The following is a 20,044-nucleotide window of genomic DNA, read 5'->3' as shown; positions in this document are numbered from 1 at the left end:
CCCTGCAATTGCACTACAGGGTATTTACCCCAAAGATACAGATGTAGGGAACAGAAGGGCCATCTCTACACCAATGTTCAAAGGAGCATGGCCACAGTCACCAAACTGTGGAAGGAGCCAAGAAGCCCTTCAACAGACAATGGATATAGAAGATAAGGCCCATATATACAATGGAATATTATGCATCCATCAGAAGGGAAGAATACCTAACTTTTCTATCAATATGGAGGACTGAAGGAGATTATGTGAGGGAAATAAGTCAAGCAGAGGAGTCAATTATTATATAGTTTCACTTACTTGTGGTGCATAGGAAATTACATGGAGGACATTAGTAGAAGGAAAGGAAAAGTTAATTGGGAGAAATTTTAAGAGGAAATGAAGCATGAGAGACTGTGGATCTGAGAAACAAACTCAGGGTTTTGGAGGGGCAGGGATGGGGGATAGGTGAACCTGTTGGTGGGTATTAAGGAGGGCATATATTGCATGGAGCACTGCGTATAGTTCATAATAATTAAACTTGGAACTCAGAAAAAATAAATTTAATTTAAAAAATAATCATTTATTTACTTAGGAATCTTAATAAAATATGAAGCCTGAAAAAATACATTTTATTTAAAACATAATAATGATGTTATTTTATATTTTTATGAGATGTAAAGCAAAATATCCATGACCTACATTCTCCTATTGAGAGAGATTACCTCATTTATCACCTTTATGAAAATAAACTTCCTAGATTTCTGTCTACTGAAAGTTACTTCAGATTTCATTCAGCAGAAAAGTAGTGTATTTACAAGGACAGTAGTAGAATATTTGTGACAAGACTTTCCATTATAGCTTTTTTTCTATATTGCCCTTTTACCACAGAGGATCTAGGAGACAAGACACTGAGAACCCAGAGTGATTTGAGTTGGTTCTCAGAGGTTAGTCAAAATGAAATATTAAATATCCTCTTTCAATGCATATGGAGGTCACTCACTTCATAACACATACCTGAATAATATCACTTTAAAATATTTTTTGGGACATCTGAATGGCTCAGTCATTAAGTGTCTGCGTTTGGCTCAGGTCATGATTCAGGGTTCTGGGATCAAGCCCCACATTGGGCTCCCTGCATAGTAGGAAGCCTGCTTCTCCCTCTCCCACACCTGCTCCTATTCACTCTATGGAAATATCTCTCTGCCAAATAAATAAATTATTTATATATCTATATCTGTATGTAGATAAATATATTTTTTAATTTTGCAACTTGACACTGTTCCAAAGAATTTTCAGGGATGAGTCAAATTTAAAACAATGTCAAATGGAGCTTCCTTATGACGCTGCAATTGCACTACTGGGTATTTACTCCAAGGATACAGATGTAGTGAAATGAAGGAACACATGTACCCAATGTTCAGAGCAGCAATGGCCACAGTCGCCAAACTGTGGAAAGAGCCAAAATGCCCTTCAATGGACGAATGGAAAAGGAAGATATGGTCCATATACCCTATGGAGTATTATGCCTCCACCAGAAAGGATGAATACCCAACTTTTATATCAACATGGAAGGAACTGGAAGAGACTATGCTGAATGAAATAAGTCAAGCATAGATAGTCAATTTTCATATGGTTTCACTTATTTGTGGAGCAAAAGGAATATCACAGAGGATATGGGGAGATGGAGAGGAGAAGGTAATTGGGGGGAAATGGAGGGGTAGATGAACCATGAGAGACTGTGGACTCTGAAAAACAATCTGAGGGCTTTGGAGGGGCAGGAGTGGGGCGTGAGTGAGACAAGTAGTGGGTATTATGGAGGGCATGAATTGCATGGAGGATGGGTGTGGTGCATATGCAATGAATTCTGGAACACTGAAACGCAATTTATTTTTTTTAAAGGAGATACGAGACTCTATATGAGGACTGTGCCTGGGTGAAACCAGAGCAGGTGTCCCTGGAGGTGAGCAGGGAGTCCAGGCCCACGCAGATATCTGTAATGGGCTAGGTTGGGGCCCTTTAATTCAGGAAGCATTCAGGAAGTCCCACTCATTATAGGCGATCCTCTAGGAGCTGACTATGATTTCTGCACAGAGCAGACAGCACCCTGGGACTCCAGACTAGTTAGGGGAAAAACAGTGACAGTGGACATGATGAGAGGTAGCATCCACACGACATTCTATGTGATGACCCCTGGCTTCCACTAGATATGAATGCATTTTCTCCAGTTATGATGAGGTTGGCAGAGCCCAGGAGTAACAGAATATGTGAGTGAGCTTTGGCTGATGCATGAGGGCCTTCTCTCACCCCCAGGGACTCTTGGACCCTCACCCCACACATCTGTGATTCCTCCTTAAGGGTGAAGGTTTGAGAGTTCCTTCTGGAGGAAGGAAGGGGCCCAGGGGAACTGTGGATGTGGGAACCTTTGCAGAGCATAGGGTGTTAGAGGACAGCTTTAGTTCCTAACGGCGTCCTTCCCGCCCCCTCCAGTCCTGACTCAACACCAATCCAGGGACCCAGAACAGAGGGTGTAGGAACCATCACACGTAGCAATCTGTTGAAACCCGGACACTGGGTGCCCAGAGGGTACTCAGAAGACCCAGTGAGAGCTCAGGGACCAGATATTCCACACCCTGTGGGAGGATTGTGTCGGTGGAATGAGACCCACTCGTGGCATCTATTGAAAGAGTGAGGACAAGAGCAGATGAGGTAACATTTGAGGTAATGGGGTGGTCCTGCAAAGGCCTAGCTAGAGACAGAGTCCCCTAGTTCCCTCCTTGGTTGGATCCTCACAGCACAGTGGCATGTGCAGCAAGAGGCCAGACACCATCCCTCCCTGGGAACATGCAGTTGAATTCTGTGGCAAGTGGACAAGGAGACCAAATGAGGAGTGTTTCCAGTTCCCCTAAGAAGGACAGAAATGCTCACGGGATTGATCAGGACTCACACTCATAGCGCCTTTTTGCACTGTCATCTATGATGAGACCTGTCTCAGGCAGGAGTGCCAGATCACAGGTGGACAAAGACTAGGACTGGTCTCTGACAGAAGCTGGAAGCCCAGGGACCCAAGTTCCCACATGGGTTCCCTGGAATATTGGTTTGGGAGGGTGCCCTGTCTTCTGACTCCTCTGACTAACAATCTCTTCCCAGGACCATCTCCTCCATCTTGAACACATGGCTAGAACAATAGCCCAAGGATTTTGTCCAGCCCCCAGAATTTCCCAGCCTGAATATGCTGCTGGCATATTCAGCATGGGGCTCAATATGTCAGGCAAGGATTTGGAGCACCATACCCAGTTCTGCTCTCCCAGGTGCATCAGACTGAGCCCACAGAGACAGAGTCTGGGAGTGAGAAGGGCTGGAAGGACTGATGTGGTCCTGTGGAGGGGGCTGAGTGGGCCACACTGACCAATCCTAGAGAACACTTGAGCCGAGAGGAGTGAATAGTCTCAGATTCCTTTCCCCATGGTCTTTAGTCAGGGAATCCTCCAAGTAATTGCTTCCTGGACACAGAAGACATTGAGTGATGGGATAAGTTTCCCTTTTTTAGAAGGGACATTGGAAGTCAATTGTGCTGATGATACTCTTTTCAATGAGCTACAGCACTAGGCCCAGAGAAAGATCCTGAACCACCTCAGGAACTCACCCCAGCTCCCAATGTGGCGCCTGCTGTATCTTCAGACACAAAGCTGGCCCACCCCATCCCTGGTGCTGGAGCTCAGCCCTCAGTAACAACAATGGCACCACCTCCCCTGTTGGGGCCAGTGCAGGTGGTAGTCAGGGCTCTAATTCACTCTCCTGAAATAGAAGAACTATCAGTCCCTTTACCTTTGTCTCAGTGGAATATCCAGACTCAGCCCCCAAACAGCAGCTCATGCTGGCTGGAACCCCAAGGATGGGGTTCCTTGCACTCTTTGTCATTTTTGTATTTTGTATACACTTGTAAAACAGCTGAAAAGATTTTGTTCATTAAATAAAGTATTATTAGAGTTTCCTTAAAAGTTTACTCTGATCCTTTTCAGTGGTGTATTGAGGTTCCTTTAAGTACCTTAAGAGTGTTGCACCACTAATTACTTGTAGAACATTTCCATCACAGAGAAACCTGGCCTACTTATCACTCACTGCTCACTATCAAACCCCAGGCCCTGCAACCACTGTACTTCTGTCTCTGGTATTATACCTCATCTGGGATTTTCATGTGACTTGAATCCTACAATATAGCCTTCTCTGGCTACAGAATATAAGAAAGATACATAGGTTTTTTTTTTCCATTGTTTTATAAAAGTAGCATTTTATTACAAATGAATGTTCCTGATAGAACTATGATCATTGGAAGCCCCAAAATAATCTGCTCTCATTATCTGGGGTAGTGTTCCCTTTCATAATGATATTTTGAATGGCAGAAACGGGTGGGGGGAATTCTGGGTCCATGAGACACCTTTAAATTCTGTCATTATCCCACGTAGGTCATATTTAAATTATTCTAGAGGGAAATTTATAAAAAATATTAAAATCACATCTTAAATCTTCCCAATTTTTACTAACAAGACAGGTAATAGAGTAAATAGTTCTTTAGTTTTAAGCCAGAAGGTGTTTAATAGTTTAAACCAGAAGGTGTAAAATAATGACTTAAATATGAGAAAAAAAGACAAGTTCCTTCTCCAAGAAATGATAGCCTGTAATGGGCTTTGTCCCAATTCCAATAATTTTCCTTCTGATTTGTGTGAGTGTATGTGTGTGTCTGTGTGTGTGTGTGTGTCTGTGTCTGTGTGTGTGTGTGTGTGTGTGTGTGTTATGCTGTGGGAGGAAGGTAGTGAGAGTTTTCAGGCTGGGATCTTCTTCTACCTGATGTCCCCACAGTGGACAGGCACTGTCTCTGCTGTCCTCTTGGGCATTCTCAGTGAGAGCACCCAAAGACCCATCATTGAACAACCGAGCCATTTCCAATTATTTGACTCCCATCATTCAAATGATAAGTACATCTGTGCCACAAATCTGTGTCTTTCTGTCTGATTCCTACAAGTTTCGCCACTTGAACAGTTTAATTCAGGGACATTCCCCTTGTACTAATGGCGTCAGAAGTGCTTGACAATCAAGGGAGTGACAAGGATCATGATGGAGGGACTCTGGCCTCCTGAAAGACCACGTGAAGGAGATCAGTCTCCAATATGAAGATCCACTCAGCACTGTTATGTGAGGAAATCTATGGCAAAATGCCACCATAATTAGGGGAGTTATTCGGTAATTCAGCATAAGGGAATATAAATAGAACATGTTGAAATCAGCAAGCAAACGTCCGTACTTATCAGTCTAGAACCTAGAGGAAATGACCAAAGAAGCACCTGGCTTCCTCAGTAGGGCACGAGGTCCTTGATCTCAGGGTCATGAGTTTGAGCCCTACATGGAACACAGGGTTGATGTAGGAAACAAGAAAACAACAAGACTTACACATAACCCAAATCAATTGGGCTTGGACAGTAGAGCTGATCGGTGGTGGACTGGGTCCTCGCTCCTGTTCATTCAGCCACTGGGCCCTGAGCACTTAGGTGTTGCTACTCCTTACCAGGCAAACAATTTCTCCCTCTAGGAGCTCAGGGTTTAGAGGGGCAGATGCACAAACCTGACCTGGAAAGGTGAATGAAAGGAGCATTTGCTACATAAGACAGGTGTAAGGGACTAAAATGGGTCCTGAACTCCACCAGGGGAGGGAACTGCCAAGGCTATGCTGAGACGAAATTGACAATTCCTGTGGCAGGAAAAGAAGATGGCAGCCCTGCCGAAATCTAAGTGTATTTAGTCTGGCAGATGGTACCATGGTGCAGAGGATCAGAAGCAGAATATGGTGTTCCCAGAGTGGGGGTTAGAAAGGAGGCCAGGGTGCTAGAAATGAGGATGCTGAAGGGGGGGGAGCAGAGGAAAGGGAGGAAGACCACGGCCTGGGGCAGGTGGACACTATCAGTGTCCTGCTCCTAGTGCTGTGTGACCAAATTGTCCCACACTCAGTGTCTTAACCAACAAACACTATCTCCCATTCTCTGAGGAATCTTTAAGTACAGGAATCCAGGAGTACTTACCTAGGGGCTCCTGCCAGAGCCCCACAGTACTTTGGGGCTGTTGATAACATTAATTCAGGGCCTGCTTCACTGAGAATCTGATTTCACGTAGGGGAGTTGGCAGGATTCAGTCCATCTCAAAAGGCCTGAGTTCTTCTGACTGTTGTTGGTCCTCCTTTCTAGGTTCTGGGCCCATGTGTGTACAATAAGGTTCAGCATAGGGTCTTGTACTCCAGGGTGAGGATATGAGAGAGAACATGTGTCAGAGGCAGCACAGGGATGGGCAATGAGCTTTTCGAGATAAATCTCAGATGGAACTTTTGGGTCATGTGGCCATGTTCTGTGGAATGGGAGGAATCATTCAGTCCAAACCACTCTCTAAGGGACATGGTTACACAAAGATGATTAAACAGGATATGAGATTTCAGGGAACTACTATGAGAAGGTGAAGACCGCTGCATGGTTAGTGCCTTGCCAAGAATCACAGACTGTTAAGATGGCTGAACCAGGCATGAACCCAGCTCCTTATGAGTGTCCTCAAAGTTGGGGCCCTGGATGCACCTAGGATTCACTGCAGGGCTCTGAAAAAGTTGTGTTGAAGGTAGGGCCTGGAGACATGGAGATGGTTTCAGGGCGAGAGAGAGCATTGATATCATAGACAGGAGGCATTCCAGAAAGTTCTTGCCTGAGGGGGAACCCGGTCATGGCAACCCACTGTGTGGACCCCTTTCAATATCACACTCATTAGAAAGGATTTAATAGGTCTCAGCACAGTATATGAAGTCTTTAATGGTACGGGTGGATTCTGACCATCAAGCGCCAAAGCTCTAATCCCTTTTTTAGGGTTTTCTTTGAAAATTTGAAAGCCTAAGTTCTTGGGAAAATATGGCCCATCCCTCTGTATATGTGCCTGGCACATTCTCGGATGCCAGAATATGATAATTGATGAACAGATATGTGTGCCCACAGGAGCGACTGTGCATGCTCTCTCTCTCTCTCTCTCTCTCTCTCTCTCTCTCAATCTCTCTCTCTCTCACACACACACACACACACACACACATACACACACACACTTACACACACCATTAGGGACTGTAGGGTGGGGTCTGTTGAGTAGCAGACTTGGAAAAATTGAGAAGAGGAGGAAATGTGCTTGAAGTTATTTCCTACATGTGACACCATTCCTCCAATATCACAGATATTATTCCACACATGCCTGTGGACATATGGAGAAAGTCCATGCACAATCATCTGTGTTGTACATACAAGATGCAGACCATCCCGGACAGGTATAATGGCTTATCCAGGTTCACAAACAGGTAAGAGTGGAGATTTGTGTCTGAAGCCAGGTGGGCCCTGGCTGCCCTCAGCCCTTCCTTGGGGGCCTGTGGAGATGTGTGTGTGTGTGTTGGTGTTACTGTGTACAGATGTGGCCTTGCATGCAGAAAGGAGATGGGCAGACATTAGCCCTGAGCACTGTTTGTATAGGTGATAATCCAGGGTGGAACTGGGTAGGTGATCTCTGGCAGTTTAGTCACTTCCTTGACTGCAGACCCCAACTGAATTTGGAACACTGCAGCCAGGCTCCCACATTCTAGTGTAGTCCACTACCAGAGTTACTTGGCTAGAGAAATCTGATAAAGAAAGTTGTACTCTTGCTGTCTGCCAAAACTATGGGGCTCTGGCTTCCAGAATACCCAGGGGAATGGCTTTTTGACACACTGCAAACATTGCCGCCAACCTCACCTCCAATGCCTCAGGGCATTTGGTAGGAGGTTCCATTAGGCATTACAAGAGCAGGGCTCAGTATGTATGCCTGAAAAACTAACCTAGGCTTAGGATAAGGTCCTAGGGGCATGGCACATCAATCTGCTGCCTTTGTGTCAGCTATGTGGGTGTCTGTCTGGAGGTAGGACTCAGGTTGAGGGACAGAATTGTGTTAGTGTCCAGTGCTGACTTTCATAAATGGAAGTGGCTTGGGGTCTCTTGAAGCTGTCTCATAATCTGGGGATTTCTTGCAGCTCCACAGGGCACATTTTCCTTCTGGAGGGCAGGCAAAGTCCTGTGTTGTGACTCCAGTGTTCTCTATCTGGAGAGCTTATGGACCAGGACTCTGAGGACAGAAGTATGAAATCCCAAGCTAAGGCTAGGCTTAGGGCCTAGGGCATGGCAGGCCCAATCTACGGATGCTGAGGCAAGGTCCCCAGGATCTGAGTTTAAGTCAAGTATGAGGGGGTCACTCAAGCTGTAGCATGTGTCTATGAGAACCATCGATTTGGGGGGTAGCCTCATGAGTTCATAGAGTTTTCAAAAGCTCTGGGATTTTTTTCACAGTTCCAAATAGTTTGGCTTATTCTGGGGTATAGGTGGTGTCCTGTTTTATGGCTCAGGGATCTCCCATATGGGGGGATATGAGAGCAGGGACTGGGTATGGATTCCTGAAAACCCAACCTAAGGTTTGGGTTAGGGACTAAGGTCAGGTCAGGTCAGGTCTGATCTGCTGACTCTGGGGCCAGATACGTGCGTGGCTGGCTGGAGGTCAGAGCTCAGGCTGAGGGACAGACTGTGTATTAGTGTCCTGACTCAGGTTCCGAAATTGGGGGTGTCCTCCTTGGCCGTGTAGTATTCTCATAATCTGCGGATGTTTGCAGCTCCCCAGAACACAGAACATCCCCAGAACATAGCAGAACATTTCTGCTGATGGGCAGGCAGAGTACTGTACTTTCTTCCAGAGGTCTCTATATGGAGGGCTTATGGACCAGGACTCTTGGGACAGAAGTCTAAAAACCCAAGCTAGTGTTAGGATTAGGGTCTAGGGAATGGCTGAACATATCTACAGATGCTGAAGCATGCTCCCTGGGATGTAAATTTAGAGTGTGTGCCAGGCGTTGGCTCAGGCTTAACTTTGTGTCCATGCATTCTGCCAATTATGGGAGAAGCCTCATGTGGCCATGGAGGTTACTACAGCCCTGCTAGTTTCATGCAGATCCAATTAGCAAGATTTATTTTATGGCACAGGAGGAGTCCGATTTTCTGACTCAGGTGTCCAACATAAGGAGGGATTCATGAACAGGCTTCTGGGTATGGGTAACTGACAACTCAACCTAGGGTTAGGATTTGGGCCTAGGGGCATGGCAGGTCCCATCTGCTGGCTCTGGGGCCAGCTGTCCCGGTGGCTGACTGGAGAATGGGACTCAGGTTGTCAGACTGCGAATTAGTGTCTACAGTGGCATACCAAATTGGGGTGGCATCAGGGGCCATGCACGTTTCCATAAACATGGGGTTTTGTGCAGCTCCATAGGGCAGAGTTTCCATTTTTGGGGGCAGGCTGAGACATATTTTGTGGTTCCTGAGTTCTCTATATGGAGTACTTGTGGGCCAGGACTCTTGGGACAGAAGTCGGAGAACTCAAGATAGAATTCGGGTTAAAGCCTAGGGCATGGTTGGCTCGGCCTGCAGACTCTGAGGAAGACTCCGTGGATTGTGAATTTAGGCTGAGTGTCAGGTGTTTATTCAAGCTGGACTTTGTGTCCATGATTTCTTCCAAATATGGGGGTGGTCTCATGTGCCCATGGAGGTTACTACAGCCATGGTGATTTTGCACAGCTCCAATTAGCAAGGTTTTATTCTGGAGGACAGGAGGAGTCCTGTATTGTGGCTCAGGGATCACCCATATAGAGGGATTTGAGCCAAGTCTCTGGATATGAATTCCTGAAAACACAATCTAGGTTAGGATTAGGGCCAAGGGCATGGCATGCCTGATCAGCTGTCTCTGAGGGGAGCTACCGTGGGGACTTAGTTGTAAACGCAGCTCAGGCTGAGGTCCACAAATCGGCTTGTGTCAAGTGAGTCCTCTGAAATTGGGGGTGGCCTGGGCCATGCAGATGTCTCTTACCCTGAGAATGTTACACAGCTCCAAACCACAGAGATTCCTTTAGGAAGGCAGAAGTTCTGTTTTCTGGTTCAGGGATCTCCCATATGGAGGGATTTAAAGTATACCACTGGGGACAGATATCTGAAAACACAGCTAGGCTTAGAATTAGGGACTGGCACAGCGTAGGTCTGTTCTGCTGGCTCTTGGGCTAGCTACGTGGGTGGCAGAGTAGAGGTCCTGTCTCAAGATGAGTGACAGAATGTGTATTAGCGTCCAGGGGGGCTTCCTAAATGGGGTGGCTTCAGAGGCCATGCATGTTTCTCCTAACCTGGGGGTTTTGTACAGCGCCATAGGGCACAGCTTCATTCTGGAGGGCAGGGAGAGTCCTGTGGTATGGCTCCTGAGTCCCCAGTCTGGAAGGCTTGTGAGCCAGGACTCTGGGGAAAGTCTGAACACCCACGCTAGGGTTTGGGAAACATCCTAGGGCATGGCAGGCTCGATCTGCAGATCCTGAGTTGAGCTCCTCAGGATCTGAGCTTAGGGAAAATGTCAGGTAGTCCCTCAAACTAAAATTTGTGACCACTAGGGCTACCATAAGTTGAGGTGGCCTCCTGTGGACATAGAGGTTTATCCTGCATTGGGGGTTCTGTGCAATGCCAAATAGCAATGTTTCATTCTGGAAGATGAGTGGAGTCTTCTTGTTTGGCTCTAGGGTACCCCATTTGGAGCGATTCATGAGCAGGTCTCTGGGGATGGATGCCTAAAAATAAAACATAGTATTAGAGATAAGGCGTAGGGGCATATCAGGTCCAATCTGCCAACTCTCGCTTGTGGACAAGGACTCTGAGGACACAAGTCTGAAAACCCAATCTAGGTCTTGGGTTTGGGCCTATGGCATGGCAGGATCAATGTACAGACACTGAGGACAGGTCTCTGAGAATCAAAGTTAAGGCGAGGGTCAGGAGGTCGCTAAGGCTGGAGTTTGTGTCCATGCCATCCACCGAATATGGGGTGGCCTCATGCGGCCTTGGAGGTTTCTCCCTCTCTGGGGCTTGTGAGCAGTTTCTAACAGTTTTGTTTATTCTGGGGATAGGTGTCCAGTTTTATCGCTCAGGGGTCCACCACATGGAGGCAGTCGAGAGCAGAGTTCCACGTATGGATGTCTGAAACCCGAGCTACAATAAGGTTTAGGTCCTAGTGGCATGTCAGTCCTTATATCCTCACTCTGGGGTAAGCTACCAATTGGCCTTTTTTTGAAAATGGGGCTCAGGCTAAGGGTCGCAATGGTTGTTTGTGCGCAGGGCAGCCTGAAAAAGTGGTCGTGGCCTCAGGGCCTACATAGGTTTCGTCTAACTCTGAGGGTTTTACATAGCTCCAAAAAGCACAGTTTTTTTTTTTTTTTCTGGGGGACAGGAGGAGTTCTTTTTGTTACTCAGGGGTCCCCCGTATGGAGGGATTCAAGAGGAGGGTGCTGGTTGTGGATGCCTGAAAACCCAACCTAGGGTTAGGACTAGGGCCTAGTGGCATGACAGGGCTGGTCGGCTGGCTCTGGGGCCAGCTGTCCCGGTGGCTGATTAGAGTACGGGACACAGATTCTGTCAGAATTCGTATCAGTGTCCATGGTAGTGTACGAAACTGGGATGGCATCATGGGCAGTTCACATTTCCCCCATTTTAGGGGTTTTGTGCAGCTCCATAGGGCATGGTTTCCTTCTGGAGAGCATAGAGAGACCTGTGGTGTGGCCTTGGAGTCCCCAATCTGGAGTCCTTGCACTCCAGGACTCAAGGAATGAAATTCTAAAAATCCAGTCTTGGTGGGTTAGGGTCTAGGCATGAATCCACAATATACAGATTGTGAGGCAAGCTTCCCAGACTCGGAAGGTAGGGCAAGTGTCAGGCATTCACTCAGACCAGACTAGAATTTGGTTCCACTAGGGCTGTCGAATGTGTGGGTGGCCTCCTGGATCCATGGAGTTTTCTCCTGCTCTGGGGGTTTTGCACAGCTTCAAAGAGCATGGTTTCATTCTCAGGGAGAGGTGGAGTCTTGTTGTATGACAGGGATCCCCATATGGAAGGACTTGAGTGCAGGGCTCTGGGTATGGATGCCTGAAAACCCAACCTAGGGTTAGTATTAGGCACTAGGGGCATGGCAGGCTGATCTTCCAACTCTGGGGCCAGCTACGTGGGTGGCTGGCTGGAGGTCAGGGCTAAGGCTGAGGGACAGAATGCGTTTTACAATCTAGGGTCGGGTTCCATCAAAGGTTGTGGTCTTTTGGCCATACAGATTTCTCCAAGTCTGGGCTTTTTGTGCAGCTCCATTGAGCATGGCATCCTTCTGGAGGTAGGCAGAGTCCCATGGTATGGCTCTGGATTTCTCTGTCTGGAGGGTTTGTGAGCCAGGACTCTAGGGATGGAAATCTGAAGAGCCATACTAGGGTTAGGGATAGGGGCTAGGGCATGGCAGGCCCCATCTACAGACGCTGAGAGGAGCTCCCATGGATTTCAGGTTAAGGCATGTGTCAGGAGGTCACTCAGGCTCGAGTTTTTGTCCATGTGATCCGCAAAATGTGGGTGTGGCCTCATGGGGCCATGGGGTTTTGTCCCTCTCTGGGCTTTTTTCGCAGTTACAAAGAGTTTGGTCTATTCTTGGGGATGGGTTGTGTCCTGTTTTATATCCCAGGGGTCCCTCATATGGAGGGATTTGAGAGCAGGGTTGCGGGTTGGATGCTTGAAAACCCAACCTACAATAAGGATTAGGTCCTAGTGGCATGGCAGTCCTTATATCCTGGCTCTGGGGTGAGATACACATGGGGCTGTGCTTAAAATTGGGCTCAGGCAAAGGATCACAATGGATATTTTGTGTCGAGAGCAGCCTGAAACGTGGGCGTGGCCTCAGGGCCTTCACAGTTTTCTTCCAACTCTGAGGGTTTTACAGCAGTAGGAGTTCTGTTTTGTGGCTCAGGGCCCCCCCATATGGAGGGATTCGAGTGGAGGTCTCTGGGTATGGATGCCTGAAATGCCAACCTAGGGTTAGGATTAGGGCCTATGGGCATGGCAGCTCTGAACTGCTGGCTCTGGGTCCAGCGATCCCAGTGGCTTTTTGGAGGATGGGACTCAAGTTGTGTCAGACTGCATACTATTGTCAAGGGTGGATTATGAAAGTGGGGTGGCATAGCAGGCCGTGCATGTTTCCCCTGATCCAGGGGTTTTGCACAGCTCCATAACATATGGTTTCCTTCTGGAGGGCATGGAGAATAGTGTGGGGAGGATCCAGAGTCCCCAGTCTGGAGGGATTGCATTCCAGGACTCAAGGAATGGAATTCTGAAAACCAAATCTCAGTGTATGGTTAGGGTGTAGGGCATGGATCACCATTCTCCAGATTATAGGGCGAGCTCCCCAGATTCTGAAGTTAGGGTGAATCCAGGCATTCACTGAAAACTTACAAGATTTTGCGTCCACCCGCGCTGCCAAATATGTGGATGGCCTCCTGGGTTTGGAATTTTCTCCTGCTGGGGCTGTTGTGCAGCTACCAAAAGTATGGTTTCACTGTGGGGAAGACATGGAGTCCTGTTGCATGGCACATGGGTCCCCATATGGAAGTATGGAACAGGGCTCTGGGTATGGATGTCTGAAAACCCAACATAGGGTTAGCATTATGGACTAGGGGCATGGAAGATCTGATCTGCTGACTCTGGAGCCAGCTACATGGGTGGCTGATTGGAAGTTGAGGCTTAGGTTGAGGAATGAAATGTATATTAGTGTCCTGGGTCAGGTTCTGTAAATCAGGGAGGCCTTGTTGGCCGTGCAGTTTTCTCCTAAACTGGGAGTTTTGTAGAGGTCCAAATAGTATGGTTTCACTCTGGGGGAGAAGGGGAGACCTGCTGTATGAATCAGGGGCCCCCATATGGAGGGATTGGAGAGCAGGGTGTTGGGAATGGATTCCTGAAAACCCAGCCATGGTTTAGTATTAGGGACTAGGGGTATGGGAGGTCTGATGTGCTGACACCGCAGCCAGCTACATGGGTGGCTTACTGGAGGTTGGTCTGAGGGACAGAATGTGTATTAGTGACCTGGTCGAGTTCTCAAAATCATAGAGGCCTCATTTGCCATGCAGGTTTCTCCTAATATGGGGTTTCTGTGCAGCTCCAGTGAGCACGGTTTCCTTCTGGAGGGTAGGCAGAGACCCAAGGTGCGGCTCCAGAGTACTCTATCTGGAGGGCCTGTGGGCCAGGCCTCTTGGGATGGAAGTTTGACAACCAAAGCAAGCTTAGGGTTAGGTCATTGGGCATGGCAGGCCCAAACTTCAGACACTGATGTACACTCCTGGGGATCTGAGGTGAAGGTGAGTGTCAGGAGGTCGCTCAGGCTGGAGTTTGTGTCCATGCCATCTGCCTAATGTGCGGGTGGCCTCATGGGGCTATGGAGTTTTGCCCTGCTCTGAGCTTTTTGCGCAGTTCCCAATACTTTGGTCTCTTCTGAGGGATAGGTGGTGTCCAGTTTTATGGCTCAGAGGTCCCACATATGGAGGGATTTGAGAGTAGGGTTCCAGTTATGGCTGCTTGGAAACCCAAACTACCATAAGGATTAGGTCCTAGTGGCATGGCAGTCCTTATATCCTGGTTCTGGGGTGAGCTACTCATAGTGATGTGTTGAAAATGGGGCTCAGACTAAGGATCACAATGGGTGTTTGCATCCAGGGCTGCCTGCAAAACTGGGCATGGCCTCAGGGTCTACTCAGGTTTCTTCCAACTCTGGGGATTTTACATAGCTCAAAAAGGCAAGGTTTCCTTCTGAGGGGCAGGATCAGTTTTGTTTTGTGGCTCACGTGTCCCCCATATGGAGGGATTTGAGTGGAGGGCTCTGGGTATGGATGCCTGAAACCCAAATCAAGGGTTTGGATTAAGGCCTAGGGACATGGCAGATACGATCTTTTGGCACTGTGCCAGCTGTCCCAGTGCCTGATTGGAAGATGGGACTCAGGTTGTGTCAGACTGCATATTAGTGTCCAGGGTGGAGTACAATATTGGGGTGGCATCAGGGGCTGTGCAGTTTTCCCCTGATATAGGGGTTTTGTGCAGCTCCGTAGAGCAAGGTTTCCTTCTGGAAGGCAGGGAGAGTCCTTCAGTGTGGCTCCAGATTCCCTAATCTGGAGAGCTTGCATTCCAGATCTCAAGGAATGGAATTCAGACAACGCAAGTTCAGTTTATGGTTAGGGTATAGGGCATGGGTCATCTATCTGCAGATCCTGAGTTGAGCTCTCCAGTTTCTGGAAGATTTCTGGAAGTTTCCAGATTCTGGTAGGGCGAATGTCAGGCATTCGCTCAGACCAGACCAGAATGTGTTTCCACTAGAGCTGCAGAATATGTGGGTGTCCTCCTGGGGCCATGGAGCTATCTCCTTCTGGGGGTTTTGCACAGCTCCAAATGGTATGATTTCATTCTCGGTGAGAGGTGGAGTCCTATTGTATGGCTCAGGGTTCCCCATATAGAGGGATAGAGCAGGGCTCTGGATATGGATGCCTAAAAACCCAACCTAGAGTTAGAATTAGGGACAAGGGGCAAGGCAGAATGATCTGCTGACTCTGGGGCAGGCTATGTAGGTGGTTGATTGGAGGACAGGGCTCACGCTGTGGGAAAGAATGTGCATTAGGGTCCGTGCATTAGGGTCGTGTTTGTAAGTGAGTGTGACCTCGGTAGCCTTGCGGGTTTCTCCAAATCTGGGGGCTTTGTGCAGCTCCAATGAGCACGGTTTCCTTCTAGAGAGTAGACAGAGTCCCATGGTGTGGTTCTGGAGTTCTCTCTCTGGAGTGCTTGTGGGCCAGGGCTCTTGGAACAGAAGTCTGAAAACCGAAGCTAGGGTTAGGGTTAGAGCTTAGGGCATGGCAGGCCTAATCTTCAGATGTTAAGCGAGCTCCCAGGGATCTCAGGTTAAGGTGAGTGTCAGGAGGTCATTAGGGCTGGATTTTGCGCCCAGGCCATCTGTCAAATGTGAGGTGGCCTCAGGGGGCCATGGAGTTTGATCCTACTCTGGGGTTTTTGTGCAGTTCCAAATAGTTTGGCCTAGTCTGGGGGAAAGTTGGCTCCTGTTTTATGCCTCATGGATCCCTAATAAGGAGGGATTTGAGAGAGGTTTCCCGGGTATGGCTACCTGAAGAGCCAACCTATATTTAGGGTTAGATCCTAGTGTTATGGCAGGCCTTATATCCTGGCTTGCGAAGAGCTACCCATGAGGTTGTGTTGAAAATGGGGCTCAGGCTAAGGGTCACAATGGGTTTTTCTGTCCTGGCCAGTTGTAAAATTGGGTGTGATCTCAGGGGCAATGCAGCTTTCATCCATCTCTGAGGGTTATACATAGCTGCAATAAGCAAGGATTCCTTCTGGGGGGCAGGAGAATTTCTATTCTGTTTTTCAGGGTTCCCCCACGTGGTGAGATTTGAGAGGAGGACTCTGGGTATGGATGCCTGAAATGCCAACCTAGGGCTAGGATTAGGGCCTAGGGGCATGGCAGGTCCTAACTGCTGGCTCTGGGGCCATCTATCCCAGTGACTGATTGGAGGACCGGATTCAGGTTGTGTCAGACTGCATATTAGTGTTCAGGGTGGAGAATGAAAGTGGGTGGCATCTTGAGCCTGGATCTGGAATGAGCTACCCATATGGCTCTGTTGAAAATGTGTCTCAGGCTAAGGGTCATAATGGGTGATTGTGTTCAGAACAACTGGCAAGAGTGGTCGTGGCCTCAGGTCAACACAGGTTTCTTCCAATCTTGAAGGTTTACACACATGCAAGAGCAAGGTTTCCTTTTGGCAACCAGGAATATTGCTGTTTTGTAGTTGAGGGGTCCCTCTGTGGAGGTATTCAAGGAGAGAGCTCTTGATATAGATGTCTGAAACCACAAGCAGGGTTAGAATTCAAGCCTAGGGGCACGGCAAGTCCGATCTTTTGGCCTTGGGGCCAGCTCTCCCAGTGGCTGATTGGAGGACGGGACTCAGGTTGTTTCAGACTGCATAATAGTGTCCAGGGTGGAGAACGAAAGTGGGTGGCATCATGGGGCATACACGTTTGCCCTGATCTATGGGTTTGCAGGGCTCCATAGGGCATGATTTTTTTCTGCAGGGCAGGAAAAGTCCCGTGGAGTGGCTCCAGAGACCCCAATATGGAGGGATTGCATTCCAGGACTCAAGGAAAGGAATTCTGAAAACCGAAGTTGAGTGTACTGTTAGGGTGTAGGGCATGGATCCCCGATGTGTAGATTCTGAGTCAAGCTCCCCAGAATATGAAGTTAGGGCGAGTGTCAAGCATTCGTTCAAACCAGACTAGATTTTGTGTCCACTAGGGCTGCTGAATGTGTGTGTGGCCTCCTGGGGCCTTGGAGGTTTCTCCTTCTCTGGGGGATTTGCTGATCTCCAAATAGTATGATTTCATTATGTGGTAGTTGTGGAGTCCTGTTGTATGGCACAGATGTCCCCATATGGAGGATTTTGAGAGCAGGACTTTGTGTATAGATGCCAGAAAACCCTATCCTGGGGTTAGCATTAATGACTAGGGGAATGGCAGGTCCAATCTGCCGACTCTGGGGCCAGCTACGTGGTGGCTGACTGGAGGTCAGTGCTCAGGCTGTGAGACAGAATGTGCGTTAGTGTCCAGTTTCAGGTTCCATCAATGGGTGTGGCCTCATTGACCATGCATGTTTCTCTTAATCTTGGGGTTTTGTGAATCTCCATTGAGAACGGTTTCCTTCTGTAGGTTAGGCAGAGTCCCATGGTGTGGTTCCTCAGTTCTCTATCTGGAGAGCTTGTGGCGCAGGACCTCTGGGAAAGAGGACTGAAGACCTATGCCAAGGTTAGAGTTAGGGCCTAGGTCATGGCAGGCCCAATCTATAGATGCTGAGGCCAAATCCCGGGGGTCTGAGATTAAGGTGACAGTCAGGATGTCCCTGAGGCTGGAGTTTGTGTCCATTCGATCCACCGAATGTGTGGGCGGTCTCATGGGGCCACAGAGTTTTCTAGGGCCATGGCGCAGACCCCTTGTCAGGCTCTAAGATAGCTAGCAATATATCCAGCAGATCAGACATGCCATGGCCCTAGGCCATCATCTCCACCCAAACTGGGTTTGCAGGCATCTGTCCTCAGATCTTATCTCAAATTCCTGAATATGGGGGAACTTGAAGCACAAAACAGTACCTCCCTTCCCCATGAGAGGAAACCTTGCCTTTGGGATGAGGGTAATCTCTCAGAGTCGGAGAAACCTGCATGGCCCATGATGTCACAACCACTCTTGAGGGTGGACGTGGGCACAAACACCCATTGAGATCCTCAGGCTGAGCCATGTTTTCATATAAAGCCCAAAAGCAGCTGGACTAGGAGTCCACAATCCAGGCTTACCATGCCCCTAGTGCCAAATCCTAACCAAAGGGGAAGTTTCCCAGGAGCCCATACCCAGAACCCTGCTCTGGATCTCTTTTTTGGGGGGACCCCTGAGACAAAACACAGAACTCCTCAATTCCCGAAGCAGGACACCAAACTATTGGGAGCCTGGCAAATCCCCACAGAAGGAGAATCTTCCATGGCCCCATGAGGCCACACCTACATTCCGCAGCCATCCTAGACACAAATTCAGAGACAAACTCCATAGCTCCTGCCTCACACTCGTGCTAATTTCCGCTTCTGAGGATCTCCCCTCAGGGTCTGCAGATCAGGCATGCCATACCCTCGACCCTAACCCTACACTTAGTTTGTGTTTTCAGACTTCTGTCACCAGAGCCCTGGCCCACAAACCCTCCAGGCTGGTGCCTCCAGAGCCACATGGCAGGAATGAGCCTCCCATCGCAAAGGAAACTATGTAATTTCAGTTGCCATAACCCTACAGATTAGGAGAAATCTGCAAGGCCCTTGAGGCCACCCCAATTTTGTAAGGCGACCTGGAAATAGTGAGCACTCTGACAAATCCTGAGCAACTACATCCAGTCAGGCACCCAGGTAGATGGCCTAGAGATAGGAGATTGAAACTAACATGTCCCTAGTACCTAATCTAAACACTAGCATTCGTTTTCAGGCATCTGTCCCCAGAGACCTGGCCTGAATACCAACATAACGGGGTCCCTGAGGAACCAAACAGAACATCTCCTGTCCCAGAAGGGAAGCTTGCTATATGCAGCTATGTCAAAGACTCAGGGGAGGAGAATCCTGCATGGTCCCTGAGCCATGGCCAAAATCCCAAGTGTCCCTGGACACAAACCTGCATTGTGACCCATCACCATGAGGCTCCATTTCAACTCAGCCCCCTGGGTAGTTCCGCCCAGAGACAGTGGATCAAACCTGCCATGTTCCTAGGCTGCAATGGAAACATGGGGAGGGATTTCCAGGCATCCATGGACAGAGATGTGCTATGGAATCATTCCATAACGGGGACACTGCAACCATCAAACAGGACTCCCCATCTTGCAGAAGGCAACCTTGCTGTTTGGAGCAGCTCACAACACCCAGAGTGGGAATACCTCCACGGGCTCATGAGGCCAACCCTCCCTTAGAATGCCATCATGGACACAAACTTCAGCCTGAGAAAACCTCTGACACTAAACGGTACTGCAGATGCTAGAGATCTCAATTCAGCCTCTAAAGAGTGGGCCTGCCCTGCCCTAGGCCCCAAACCTAACCCTAGCTTGTGTTTTCAGACTTCCGTCCTCACACTCCTGGCCCACAAGCCCTCCAGATTGGGAACCCCCGAGACACAATGCAGCAGACCAGAAGAAAAACATTGCCTTATGGGGCTGCCCAGAAACCCCAAATGAGGATCAACCTGCAAGGCCCTCTACCTCACCCCAATTTCATAGGCTGCCATGGGCAATAATGCTCTGTCTGACACAGCCTGAGCCCAGACCTCCCAACAGACACCCAGACAGCTGGCCACACACCCAGCACTTCAGACCCGCTATGGCCTTAGGCCCACATTTCTTCCCAACCTGGGTATTCAGGAATCTGAACCTAGACCTTATCTCCAATCCCTGCAAAGGGGGAAAACTGATGCACAAATCAGAACTCCTCCTTCTGCCTGACAAGAAACCTTGCTGTTGGCATGGTGTCAATCCTTCAGGTTAGGAGAAACCTCCATGGCCCATGAGGCCACACCCATGCTTGAGGGCCGTC

The sequence above is a fragment of the Meles meles genome, unplaced genomic scaffold (assembly GCF_922984935.1).
Source record: "Meles meles unplaced genomic scaffold, mMelMel3.1 paternal haplotype, whole genome shotgun sequence".
NCBI lineage: Eukaryota > Metazoa > Chordata > Mammalia > Carnivora > Mustelidae > Meles > Meles meles.
Note: the sequence above shows the minus strand (reverse complement) of the source record.